This window comes from Selaginella moellendorffii, unplaced genomic scaffold (assembly GCF_000143415.4).
Source record: "Selaginella moellendorffii unplaced genomic scaffold, v1.0 SELMOscaffold_42, whole genome shotgun sequence".
Lineage (NCBI taxonomy): Eukaryota > Viridiplantae > Streptophyta > Lycopodiopsida > Selaginellales > Selaginellaceae > Selaginella > Selaginella moellendorffii.
In genome coordinates, this window is record NW_003314303.1 from 644,592 (window position 1) to 657,541 (window position 12,950).

General features: G+C 43.1%; 1 long non-coding RNA gene across 1 annotated transcript; it reads left to right on the plus strand.

Annotated features, from left to right (window-relative positions):
• Positions 1-12,666: 12,666 nt before the first annotated feature.
• Positions 12,667-12,950, plus strand: LOC9635880. Its single transcript, XR_002993513.1, has 3 exons — positions 12,667-12,686; positions 12,744-12,813; positions 12,909-12,950. It is a non-coding gene; the product is annotated as an uncharacterized LOC9635880 (long non-coding RNA).

The following is a 12,950-nucleotide window of genomic DNA, read 5'->3' on the forward strand; positions in this document are numbered from 1 at the left end:
AACATGTGGTATTGCCAAAAGCCAAAAGCCATCAAAGAGAACAACTAACTATCATGAAAGATCGTCAATCAGCCCATCAATGTAGTGATGTATAATCATCATTGAAGAAAGAATCTACCATCCCGAAGAATAGCAAATAATTCCAAACCAACAATAATCAAGCAAAACTTGTGATAAGGACAATCAACTACCCTAGATGATAGTCAATCATCACCAATGATTGCCAGATGCAAAAACCAACTTCAACATCGAAGCTAATGAGCCAAAATGCCTTCCCCAACAACTTCTAACAAATGGAACAATGAGCACAAAACTCAAAGAACCAAAAGCTCGAAGAAGCCTATAACTAAGTCTTGCCTAATAATGATCACGAGTCTCATAGAAGCTAACTTCAATGCTAAAGAAGAAATCATGGTGCAACCCACAATATCTTCCTCAACACATCCATAAGCCAAACTTCATAATGCCAAAGCTAATGAAGAGCATTTCTGCATCAATCCAAAAGCTAAGCATAACGAAGCTATGCTTAACAAGTGATCACCAAACGATCCTCCATGAATCCATCTATAGCAAGACGTAACTCACTTCATAGCAAGCATAAGAAGAATCATTAATGATTGATATATCTCAATTGAAATCCAAGAAGGATTCAATCACTTCAATGCCAATCACTAACTCTTCCTCTTATAGAGGTAGCATTGTTCACGACTAAATCACTTTTCAAGGAAAAGCTAAAGCTCAACCTCAACTAAGCAATCTCGTCTAGAACACAACTAACCCAAACTTGCCACTCAGTTCATTTGAACGTCAATACAGTTGCTAACTAGCAATTGCACGAATGCCAACAACACAAAGCAACAGCCAAATCATCAACACTATCTTCATCAAGACTAACGAAACTCGACATCAATCTTGCGGAGAGACATCTCATTTCACTGAAATCTCAATATCAACAATATCAATGACAAGGCATCACTTCAATGCCATCAACAACAGAACAAAGCTAGCAGAAAGCAAGAGTGAATCACCACTCGAAGCTTTCCAGCAACCAAGCTAACCAAAGTCGAAGATACTATACTTAGTATCCGAGATCAATCCTTCAGCAAAACTCAGTTACAGATACACATCATCAAGGAGTGATTCACCACGTCCAAGACTCAATGAAATCCAACACTACGGACTAGACGTAACCAAATGATATCGACAGAGGTAGAGTCGACAAGCCAACATGAAAAACTCATGTAAGTCTAACGACATGATCCTCCGCAACACCACCCGGTAAAGCAAGCCCATCACTGCTAAATCTTCATCGAGCAAAGCAAGTGTCAACAGTCCTCGACAAAGTCTATAAGCAATCACTAGTCGCAAAGCAACTAACAATCACTCCTCAACTTGCCTTCACAAGACCCAAACACCAACTCATATCATCGAGTCACATACTTGTCCAACATGAACATAATACCCCAGGTATGAGATAAAAGTTCATAGACAAGCACAAACTAAATGACCACTCGAATCCAACTCAACCGCCATAAGCTCACTAATGCATTTAGTCAATAGCTCTGAGCATGCCTTGAAGAGGCTAGCTATGTGATCAACACTCAGTCGTAACTAAAGTGAAGACCATGAGATGGACTCACATCGGTACACAACCTCCTCATAGACAAAGCTATAGTATGGGTACCAACATCTCAACCTCAAACAACTAAGTTGGACATCACCATCCTCAGCCAAGGCGCAGGGCCACCAAGACCAAGTCAAGATCAGTGAGAGCTCACTACTCTCATAGAGTCTAACGTAATGCAAGGTGCAAATTGCCACCAAGCACAATGCTACAAAAGAAAGGCACAAGGGTCACCTTTCTTAGAAAAGTGCAACAACCACTTTTCTACACCAACTCTAGACTCTATCCAACTCAATTGCCTTAGCCCCAAAAGTCAGCATCCCTTTCGGGTTGCATCATACAAACTACCTACCAAGGTCTAAGCTAACCGAAGTCAACTCCAACCCCTTCACTAGTTTGTACTGGCCTTCGAAAACGGAATGGTTTTCGGACAAAATGATCAATAGATCAGCCATTGGAAAAGTCTAAGAAAATTTGTGGAAAATTTCCCATCCTAGAGAAAGAATGACTCTCAGTCCAGGATTGCAAACTTTCAAGACTCAACCAACTTCCTCCTACTAACAACTTCACATAGGTTCACCTCAACACAAGTTCTCATGACCAACAATATGCTTAAGCATCGAACATCTTTTTGCCCATATTTCCGATATCCAACTCCGACATCCGCAAAATGCAAAATGAATATCCAAGGCTTGATCAAGAAGACCACATCTTTGGATATCCACATTGCACTAACACTCTTCTTCAACCACCTTCAAGATCCAATATGAAGTCAAAACACTAACAAGAAAAATGACATGGAAAATCAAGCTCTAAGGAAAATTCCTCATCACTTGAAATAACAATGCCACCTCCACTAACACAAGTGCTAGTGATGTCAATGCCCCAACTACACATCTTCTCCATCCAACAATCTACTCCAAGTGCTAACGGATCAACCAACAAGCCATAGCAAATGAATGCTATAACCCTTTCCATCACCTAACAGGCAAACTCAAGGAAACAAGGTACCAACTTAAGCTTAGCATAATGGACTACCATCGAGAATCCAGTCAAAGCTACTACAATGCTACTTCGTGCAAGTAGACTAGCTTCTCCATTAACCACTTTGGGGTTGATCATCATTTACCCAAGCAACTTCGTAAACGCATTACTCTTTATCACATGGATATGATATAAGCATCACAATGACTTTGATCATCAATTGAGTAACGCAATGAGCAATGCCTATGTCATTACTTCAAACGTTTATGTGAGTATCAAATGCCAACTCGATTCGACAAAATGCAACATAAATGCCACATTCCACGAATAGAGGTTTACGACACCCAACACCACTAACTTTTGTTCATAACACAGACAAGCTTATGCCACTCTCTTTCCGACCAATCTCAAAACTATTCCAACACCAAGCTACTCAAGGAGCAATAACAAGGTTCCCTGAAAAAGAATTGAGCATTGCAACCCCAGTCTTCCATAGCAAGCTTAGACAAAATGGTATCACATTTCACCGCTATCCATCCCACAACTCACCATTTGTAAGACCATCATTTCCAACATGCATCAAGGTAGGGACTCTTGATTGCATAATGTAAACACAAGCAATGAGTTAACACTTCGTTGCAAATCATCTCTCCAAGAAGAGAAAATGATTTACGTATTTGATCCTTCGTCCCTGACGACTCTCTTTCCGGCCTCATCTTGACTAAACCTCAAGCTTGCTTTCGCACTGCCTTCAGTTCCATCCAAGAAAAGTTTATGAGAGAGCACGGCAATGATTACTTGAACCAATAGACTATTCCCTATAGTCTTGATTGATCCACTTATAATCATGCCTAGGAAGGATCCACTAGTGCCGTGCTAAACAGCTACGGACCAGCCTATTTGCCACTCATAGCAAACTCAGGGAAAGTTTACTTTCACCCACGGTATATGGAACAACTCATGGAACCACCGATAGGCTAACATTAATCCTGCCAACTCTAAGTGTAACCTTGAGTTGCTAATGTGCCTCACTCACGAGCCCAAGCGCAAACTCGTGCTACTGAAACAACTCAAGCCTTCTTATGAGCCCAAGAGCAAGCTTATATAATACGGTACAAAACGGTAACCAAATCCATACTCAAGGAACAATTGCGAAGTCTTTGCACCAAAACGTGTACCCACTCAGATCATCGTTTTCATCTCTGCGTATGCAACAAGACTAGTTGCCCAATCTCATTGAATAGTACTCGCTGAGACTCATCCTCTGATACCAAATGTAGCGCATGTGGTTTTGACCCTTTATCCTATGGTGATTTACCATAGGATAACACCACGAAGCGGAACCTAAACCCTCTTTGTGCCACGTGACAGATGCCATGTGTCACATGCCACGTGTCCATGCCACGTGTCCATAGGAACTCGAGGTTCAGGGCCTTGGGCTACTGAACGAAGGAACGGTGCCAAACTCCCAAGCGTGACGCCAAGGAGTGATGGAACCGAACCACGGAGCAACTCCCGAGCATACAGCCCAAGGAGCAAAGGGACAGGGGCCTGGAGCGACTTGGAACAGTCCTAGAGCAACCAGCATCCCAATGCCAGGACCAGCACGCAAAACGGAGCCAAACGGAGTCTGGCGCTATTTCGGCATACCGGTGGCCTAACGCGAGGACATGGGTACTCCACCAGCTAGCATGGAATGGAACTTGGGCTTAGACCCAAGCCGGACGCAGAACAAGGACAGGCACGCAAGCGGGAGCTAGACTATGCCTCAGGTTGGTCGGCCATGCCCGACCTACCCACTATCCCTACTATACATTTGGAACCCCCCATAGCCCCCCCCCCCTTGAGGAACACACGCTTTGGGCTTTCACCCCAAGCCTCCCTTAGTATCAGGAGTTAGTCTCTGGAACAAGCTTAAAACTTACTAAATATGGAATGTCCTTAGAATGCGAATTTGGACACAGGACGAACACCATTGTGTTCAGGCCGATCTCTACATTCCGTAGATATGCCAAATGAGCGAATCTAGACACTTTCCATAAATAGCATTTGGGACCGAAATGAGACTAACACAAAGGGCATGATAGCGAGGGTGTTTGGCAAACACGGTAAGCTATCATGTAGCGATATTGAGGGACCAATCTCAATACGCGAGGGTTCTTGTCAAGCCAGTGCAAGACAGAGCAAAAGAGAACTAAAAAGCCAAGCCAAGTATGCTTGGCTGAATAGACACTTAGGAATTCCGTCCTTATGCTCATCCGGCCAAGTACAGATGCAAAGTCCAGTTTACTAACACTTGAACAAGAGGGGCTGATAAAGGGTCCAGCAATACCGACCTCCTGCCATCGTGGCAGTAAGGAAAGAGTGTCCGTAAGGACTAGCTGACAGGTAACTTTCGATACCCGAAGTCACATGCGCGACAGTCACGCACTAAAACAGGCTATGGATGTCTTGTATTTTGAGATGGAGACTCGGCCAGATGATTTTCCCAAGATGGTCCTGGAAGAATAAGCCATCCAGCCTGAGCAGCCTATGGAAGAAATGCAGGAGGGGGATGAGGAGCCAGAGAAAGATAATGAGCAGGAAGAGCAGAAGGATGAAGAGGAGGACGAAGAAGAGGAGGACGAAGAGGACTTGGATGGTCCTCAAAATGGTGACGATCATAATAATGACGACGACGATGATAACGATGATGATGACGACAATGGCCAGTCTGAGGTGGCCAAAGAGCAGCAGAGGAAGGTCATACAAGACAAACCATCAGGTAAATAATAGTACATCCATTCCTAACCTTTTACCATTTCTAACATTGTCCATGTAGGTCGCAGAGCAAATGGTAAGTAGAGATTATTCAGTTGAATTTACAAACTCTAGCCTTTAGTGTTGAGGAAGGATAGTGCCAAGCAAGGGTCGAAACGTATGTCCAATCCTTCAGAATCAGCAGTGCACCCAAGTGATATCGGTCCTAGTTCCTCAATAGTAGTTGATGGTAAATACAGTATAGTCAATTCAATGTGCTAATGAGTTTGTTTTTAGTAGCACGGGAGGATACCATCTCAATCGAAGGGAGATATTTGGACATGCATATGGATCCGCCAATGGACTCTACTTGCCTGCAAGAGTCATCAGAGCTGGTGGAGGCTACTATCCATATCAACCGCAAGCAAGCTGACCACGCTCCATTTGATGCTGCCCATACCACTGAGTCAATCTTGTCCACGTATCCAACTGACGGTGACCAGGCGCCATTGGACCCGCATGAGGCCGCCCCAGCCACCGAGCTGGTCGTATCCTCATTTCCAACGGACTCAATGTGTGCCCAATCGTCTGACTACGCGCCGTTGGAACCTCCCTACACCACCCCTTCTGCCTGTTCGGTCATGTCCACTTTGCCAATGGAGGCACCAGCTGAAATGGCGTGTGATCACACGCCATCGGAACCACCCCATGCCACTGTTGAGCCAGTTGTACTAGAGTCTACAGCTGAAATGGCATGTGCCCACATGCCATCGGATGCGATTGACCCCACATTGCAGAGGAGAGTATTTCCGCCCTTCATGTTTCCTCGACCAAAACCCTCTCAACAACCATCGGGAGCACCATTCGCTAATATTGTAGATGGTAAAATTGACTTGTACCATTTTTTATATTGACGCATTTCATTTCAGAGTCACGGCGAAGGTACTGTATCGTTTTTGATTTGAACGGTGTCCTTTTCTCCCATGAGCGTGGCTCGTCCTCGAATGTCACTGCACCCTCCAAAGCCTGCGGTCGCAAGTTGGTCAAAAGAGACAGATTCACATTAATCACATGGGAGAAACTACGGGATCTAATAATGACCATGCGACACTTAAAACAGAGGACCGGGTTCAATTTGCAATTGGGAGTTTGGACATCCATGATGCGCCACAATGCATTAACGTTGCTACAGATGATGCACGATCAGACGCGAGTAATATTACCATTTGACTTTCTCTTAACGCAGAGGATTGCTTGACTATGGTCTATGTGAGGGGTAGCAAGCCCATCTTCGTCAAGCCAGAGGCTGTAGTGATGAACCGGACTACTAGGTCAAGTGAAATCCTCATCATCAATGACTCGTCAATTAAAACTACAATGAACACGCACACATATGCAGTGCACCCCATCTCTTGCAGTATGGAAACTAGGGAGAAGAAACCGTATGTTCTAGGGGACCTTGCAAAACGGCTTGGAGCGATGGTGATAGAGAACCAGCCAGTCCAGGAGGCGGCTGCAGAAATCAACCAAATGGCAGATGGAACGGTATATCAGAAGCCATTTGATCGGACAGACACCAGTCATCATTTATGGCATGTATATTGTCTAGCCAAGCACTATCCGCATCTCCATAATCTGCTCAACCAGATGGGTTCTTCGACCACTGAACATGAGCGTGGACGTATTAGAGAAGAGATGGCATTACTATTGGGTTTAAATCCTGATAGTGTGGAGAGTGATGAAATTCCAAGATTATTGTATAGGCGTTGGAGGCAAAAAATAACAGTCTGAGATGGCATGTATTTATTTAAAAATGTAACTTATTATGGCATGGGGTTCCATGCCATTGTATTAATATTAAAAGACAATTCTTTGAGAGGATTTGCATTATACTAGAAGTGTTATAGCATGTTATTGGAAGTCTACGAAGTTGTTTTATTAATAAGGGGAAAGTAAAGATTGAATAGGGACTTGGGCTCCACCTAGACTCGGAGCAACTAAGCCAATATTAAAAGGATGGAAAGAAATTGGACGACAATGACAAGGAGAAGAGAGAGGTGAAGCAATGGCAAGGGGAGGAGAAGTGATTGAGTAGCCATTTCCTTGTTTAAAATAAAATGGCATGTGCCTCAATGTAGTTGAATTTTGTTATATTTATATACTATATAAAGGTTTGGAAACCTTATTTTACAAGTGGGATAATGACAATTCCCACTTTAACGAAATAGAACTTCTAGGGAAAATGCTATTGCTACTCGCACTTGGCCCCCATGCATTTCATATGAGTCTCCACCTCCATCTCCAACTTCTACCAACATTCCACCATTCCCTCCATACATCAATCGTTGTGAGGCTTTTTCTTTTGTAGCCCCAAGTGTGACTGAACAAGAGATCCCTCTTCCAAATAATGTTCTAGATGTTTCTACTAAAGATGGATTGCCTCATGTGCTTCAAGAGCGATGCCAGATGTTTCTTCAAGATCTTGCTCCCGATATGGTTGAAACTTTTGAAAGAATGAACACATATTATCTCCAGTGTCCCATCTGCTACTTTTATTTAGATAAAACGGAGGGCTGTATGGGTCTAGAAACTTTTCGAGAACATTGTCACAACTGCCCAAGAACTGATGTGGAAGGTGTGCATAAATGGATGTATAAGAAAATCAAGAAAGAGTTAAGAACACACAATCATTATCATTTCATGGTGAGGAACAATATTCCGTTAGTAAATCCTACATCCACAAGTTATGGTATTTTTAGGCCATCCTACTGAAAATTCCAGCCACTAATAATTCTTACACTATGATATTATTCATCCGCCCCCCCCCCCCCCCTCACCTTTTTTTTATTAACAAAATTGTATTACCTATAGATAATAAACTGATAATACTAGTAATTATGAAATTTGACAGACTGACACTGTAACTTTGTCATCTCTGACACTGACACTGTCTCTGTCACTGACACTATCACTGTCGCTATCTGCTACACTGACATTGTCAGTGTCACAATCATTATCACATTGACATGTGACACATCTTTCTCATTGCATTCAATTGTCTTTTAATGTATCATTAATAAATAGATTTTTCATACCACTCCTCAATTTACACATTGCATATGATATGCCATGCATACCTAGGAAGAACTTCTAGACTCCATATTTTTTGAAGGATCGGCAACCAATCCTCCCCTCTGTGACACCATTGGTGTTGGATTCAAGTGTCGGTTTTGCAAGAATGCTCTATTGTGTCGTGCCATCTGCGGGGCCAAGATGTACTATTTTCTTCCACGGGATGGAAAGGTTGGTAGAGCTGCAGTACATATTGGCACGCACACACATCCAATGCAGGAAGGGATACAAAGGAGTTCAGTCAACCATTTCAAAGATGCAGTGCAGATAGAGACTATGAGAAACTCATCTGCAACTCTGAAGCATGTTCAGAAGACAGTGCTCAAGGATTTTATCGCAAATACTTTACTTGATCCGGACTACAAGAATACTCAACTGGATGAGGCTAGCTTGCGGGAGTTACTATGACATGTGCAACCTGCAACTAGCCTCAGGAGGTATGAAAATATTATTACATACTTTTCAATAATATCTCTCTTACATTTTGTTTCATCCAGGATAACGTCTCGGATGTGTGAATCTCGAGAGGGGAAACTCCAATCAGAAATTGACTCAATCCTTGAACTAAAACGGACTTGTCCCTATGAGTTTATCCATGGGAGTTTATTTCCAGATCAAGTCGTTAGTGAGCAAGAGCGCCCCTTCGTTTTCAAAATGTCTACCATGGGCCCTGCCTCTGGTGTGGATCTTGTTTCCCGAATGGATATGTCTGGGTCGAGTGACCTTGCTAATGCATGGGTACATTTTGACCATATGGAGCGGGTGGCAGGTTGGACAACCATGGGAGCTCATGTGTATGATCCAAGGTAGTTTTTTTTCTCATTATCTTAAAATGGTTTTAAACATTGCACTTTTCACAGGCTACGTTGTAACTTGACAATTGCAACGGCAGAGTTTAAAGTACAAGACCAGATGGCTCAAGAAATATTTTGGAAGTCCCTCTCCGACATTGTATTGAAGCGGACTGGTAAGCCTGCCAACTTTCGCGGTTTTATGGCAGATGGGGCTGGGGCTAATTGGAATGGTGTCCGGGCAGTCTTTGGGAATGGTCAACCATTGGAAGGTCGTGAAAGGACTTGTGAGTTCCATTGGGCTCAGAGCCTAAACCAACACTGCCATCTTATCAAGCCAGATTTCCAATTAGCATTTAAGGAGTTGTGCAAACAATGGCAGGCTGCACCTTCTGAAGAAGAGCATGAGGCAAAAGCAAACGAGATCCGAATGTGGTGGCGTGAAGATGGCCATACTGACGTAAGTTGTCTACCACAACTTGAGTCGTGGTTGGGGTGGTGGGAAGTTAGAATGTTCCAATGGGGACATCACTCTTTTCAGGTTGGTTTTGCTTTTTTTCCTCTCTTTTTATTGCTTTTTAATATCATCTTTTTATAAGGATCAACCACTTGAGGATCTTGCATACACCCCAACTGTGAATCTCTCAGAGAGTAAATATTGGAACTGGCGTTCCTCTGAGGCAGGGAAAGGGAAGATGAGTCTATATGAAGCATGTCTATCAGATTTGATACGCGCTGTAGAGCAGTCTTCAAAAGCCTTGGCATTTGAGGAAGGAAGATACATGGGAACAGGACCTTCGGTTGAGATGTTACAAGATCGGATGAAGAAGAAAGTGACTCCACTAGCACGAACAATGGCAACTGCAGTGGAGGAAGTGGTCCGTGGCACATCTATGGAGTACACTCCTCGGGCTTCTATTGGTGATATGAAGACCGTCCGTTCAAAGCGTCGATTTTCCTTTGCTGGTGAAGATGTTGGCACGGATCTTGGAGCAAAAAGCTCTCACACACCTGATGTTGAGTATCATTCTGCTCCAAGACATCACCCCAGAACCGAACCACCTCAAGTGGCTGATGAAGAAAGTGCATCACAGCAGGTTGAAATTGCTTATCGTAGTGTGGAGCCGAAGCAATGGGCAATCCGTTGAGTGCCAGCGAAATCAAATGTAAGGTGTGTGGGGATGCTTCCAAGGGGCAAGTGTTGGGCTTGGATCCGTGGTGATAAGTCTGCTTCTGTTCCAGCCCCATGTTTCCATGGGGAACGAAAGCAAGCAGGATTTTCAAGATGGTGTTGGTTATATTGCTGCAACTCTGATGTCAACCATACAAAGCGGCTTGAAGACACTATAGTGACTAAACCTGATGCAGTACCTAAAGAATGGCCAGTTGCTAATGGGGTTGCGCTCACCTCGGATGAGATTGAAAACCTTGAGAAATCTGGTTTCAATCTTGAAAGGAGAGTTGGAGATATGAGTGACAGAACCAAGAATATTCCTACAGAGATGCACAGGAGGCCAGCACGAAAAGGTAAGGCAGTTAAATTTATTGGTACCGTCTCCAAGCAGAAGCAAGGTAAAATAAACTTGGCTCAAACACTTGAGTGTGAGATTCTCTCCACGAAGTACATCACTGCGCTCACAAAGGAGTACACAGTCAAAACAGAAGGTGGAGAGTACACAATTGCCATTCAAGACTTTCCTTCTTGCACATGTCCAGACTTTACGAAGCGCGAGGAACATGGGAAGGCATATGCTCCTTGCAAGCATATGTACTACATCTTCATCAACATCTTGCACCAGGATCCTAAAGTGGATATTTATATATACCAAGCAAGCCTTACTATTGCCGAGTTGCAGAAAACTTTTGGAGCTAATTAGATTTTCCAGCACTATCGATGTTTATTCTCTATCAATAATATAAACTAATTATACTTTATATAATTAATAAAAATATTTTATTATTTCACTTTTCATTTCATATACTTGTGAGGTTCTTTTTGTAATATTACCCATAGTATTTGTGAGTCTCCATTTTTATCTTTACCTTCTCAAAAAATATTTCGAGATAGTCTTTCGGGTGTATGATGTTACAATGTATTGTGAGAGCATATGTACCATCACAGTTGTTTTTTTTTCCTTTCAAATGGTTATATGGCCTTATATAGAATCTTAAGTCAAATTTAATAATTTTAAAATTCTGATGAACCTGACATTTACTAGCTAGAAAGCACAGTGTACAAATTTAAAGAAGTGACAAGAATACTCTTTTTGCAAACATTTTATTTTATATTCTAACAAATGTCTCTATTATTGCATGTAGTAAATATTTAAATTATTAGAACAAGAAGTGTCCTTTAGAACATTTTTATCTATATAATATATAGAGAGTTATGAAATTATTAAGTTCGCCATAACTTTAAAATTTTAAAGTTTATAATGTTTGTACTAAATTACAATTGAAAATTGAGCTCAACTCGTGAGCTCAACTCTTCAGCTCGTGAGCTCAAGTATGGTCCACGCTTCAGGTGACTAAGGCTGTGCCGACTGAATGTGCTTCAAAGCATTTAAGAGCTTAAATCGCCTCGTCCCATTTCCTGGCAGTGGAGTAAGAATGAAGATCATACAAATTCTACGCACCACAAATACCTTGCTTTGATGGAACTCCTCACAAATAACAACTTGCAATGGGGTTCTCAAGAGCAAAGACACCAGCATTGACACAGCGCCTCCGATTTGGATTGCGAATCGGCAGCAGCGGCAGGGGCTCTCTCGTCGTCTCAAAAACCCTAGAAAAACATACAAAACAAAACCAAGCTGGATCACGACACAATCAAGCTCAAATCCCAGCCAGCAGCAACGATTTGGGAGTGGATTTGCTTACCCACTGGAAGAAATTGCGGTCCACAGCATGCTCCAAGGGCCGCGACGGACTTGATCCTGCCCGGAGTGATGCGTGGAGCAGCAATCTCCGGTCAACACTTTGCATGTGCCACGTGTTGGTGGGCCTTTTTCTCCCACCACACACAGCTTGGCTGCCTCCCATTGGCCGGGAGCAAACATTAGCGCTATTATTCACTAACACGTGGTTAAAGAAATAACCCCTTTACAGTTACCCCCCATAGGTTATCGTGAGATTTAGCAAAAAAAGTGTGACGGATTGGATATGGCACTTTTGGGCGAGCGGGATTTCTAGGGCATTGCGAGGTGTTGTCGCCCTAGCTACAGCGGTGTCAGGCTTGTCGCCATAGCTCAAGAATCTGGAGTTTGAGGCCGCCGCTCGAATCGCTGTGCACATCAAGGAGAGTGGATGCGCTGCTGCTGGAAAAGACCGATGGCTTCTAGCGTGGTAAGAAAAAGTTTCATGTAACTGATTCGGGTCAGGCTTGATACTAAACTGCACCTTCAGCGCAGCAAGAGGTATCTCTTGTTTTGTTTTCTCTTCTTTATAACCGCAGCCCTTGTTCTAGCTTGCAGGAATGAAAGTGGTGGTTGTTTTCGATGCAAAGGAATCAGGTCTGCCATCACACAGAGAATCCAGAGCAAGGTAGACTCCACTCGACTTCTTTCTATTCCTTTTGGTTTCTTTTTTTGTCCTCTGGGATTTGTCCTCTGGGATTTGATTACGCTTTGTTTCTGCAGTGTTGACATCGTGTTTGCGGCCGACGCTTGCACCGATTCATG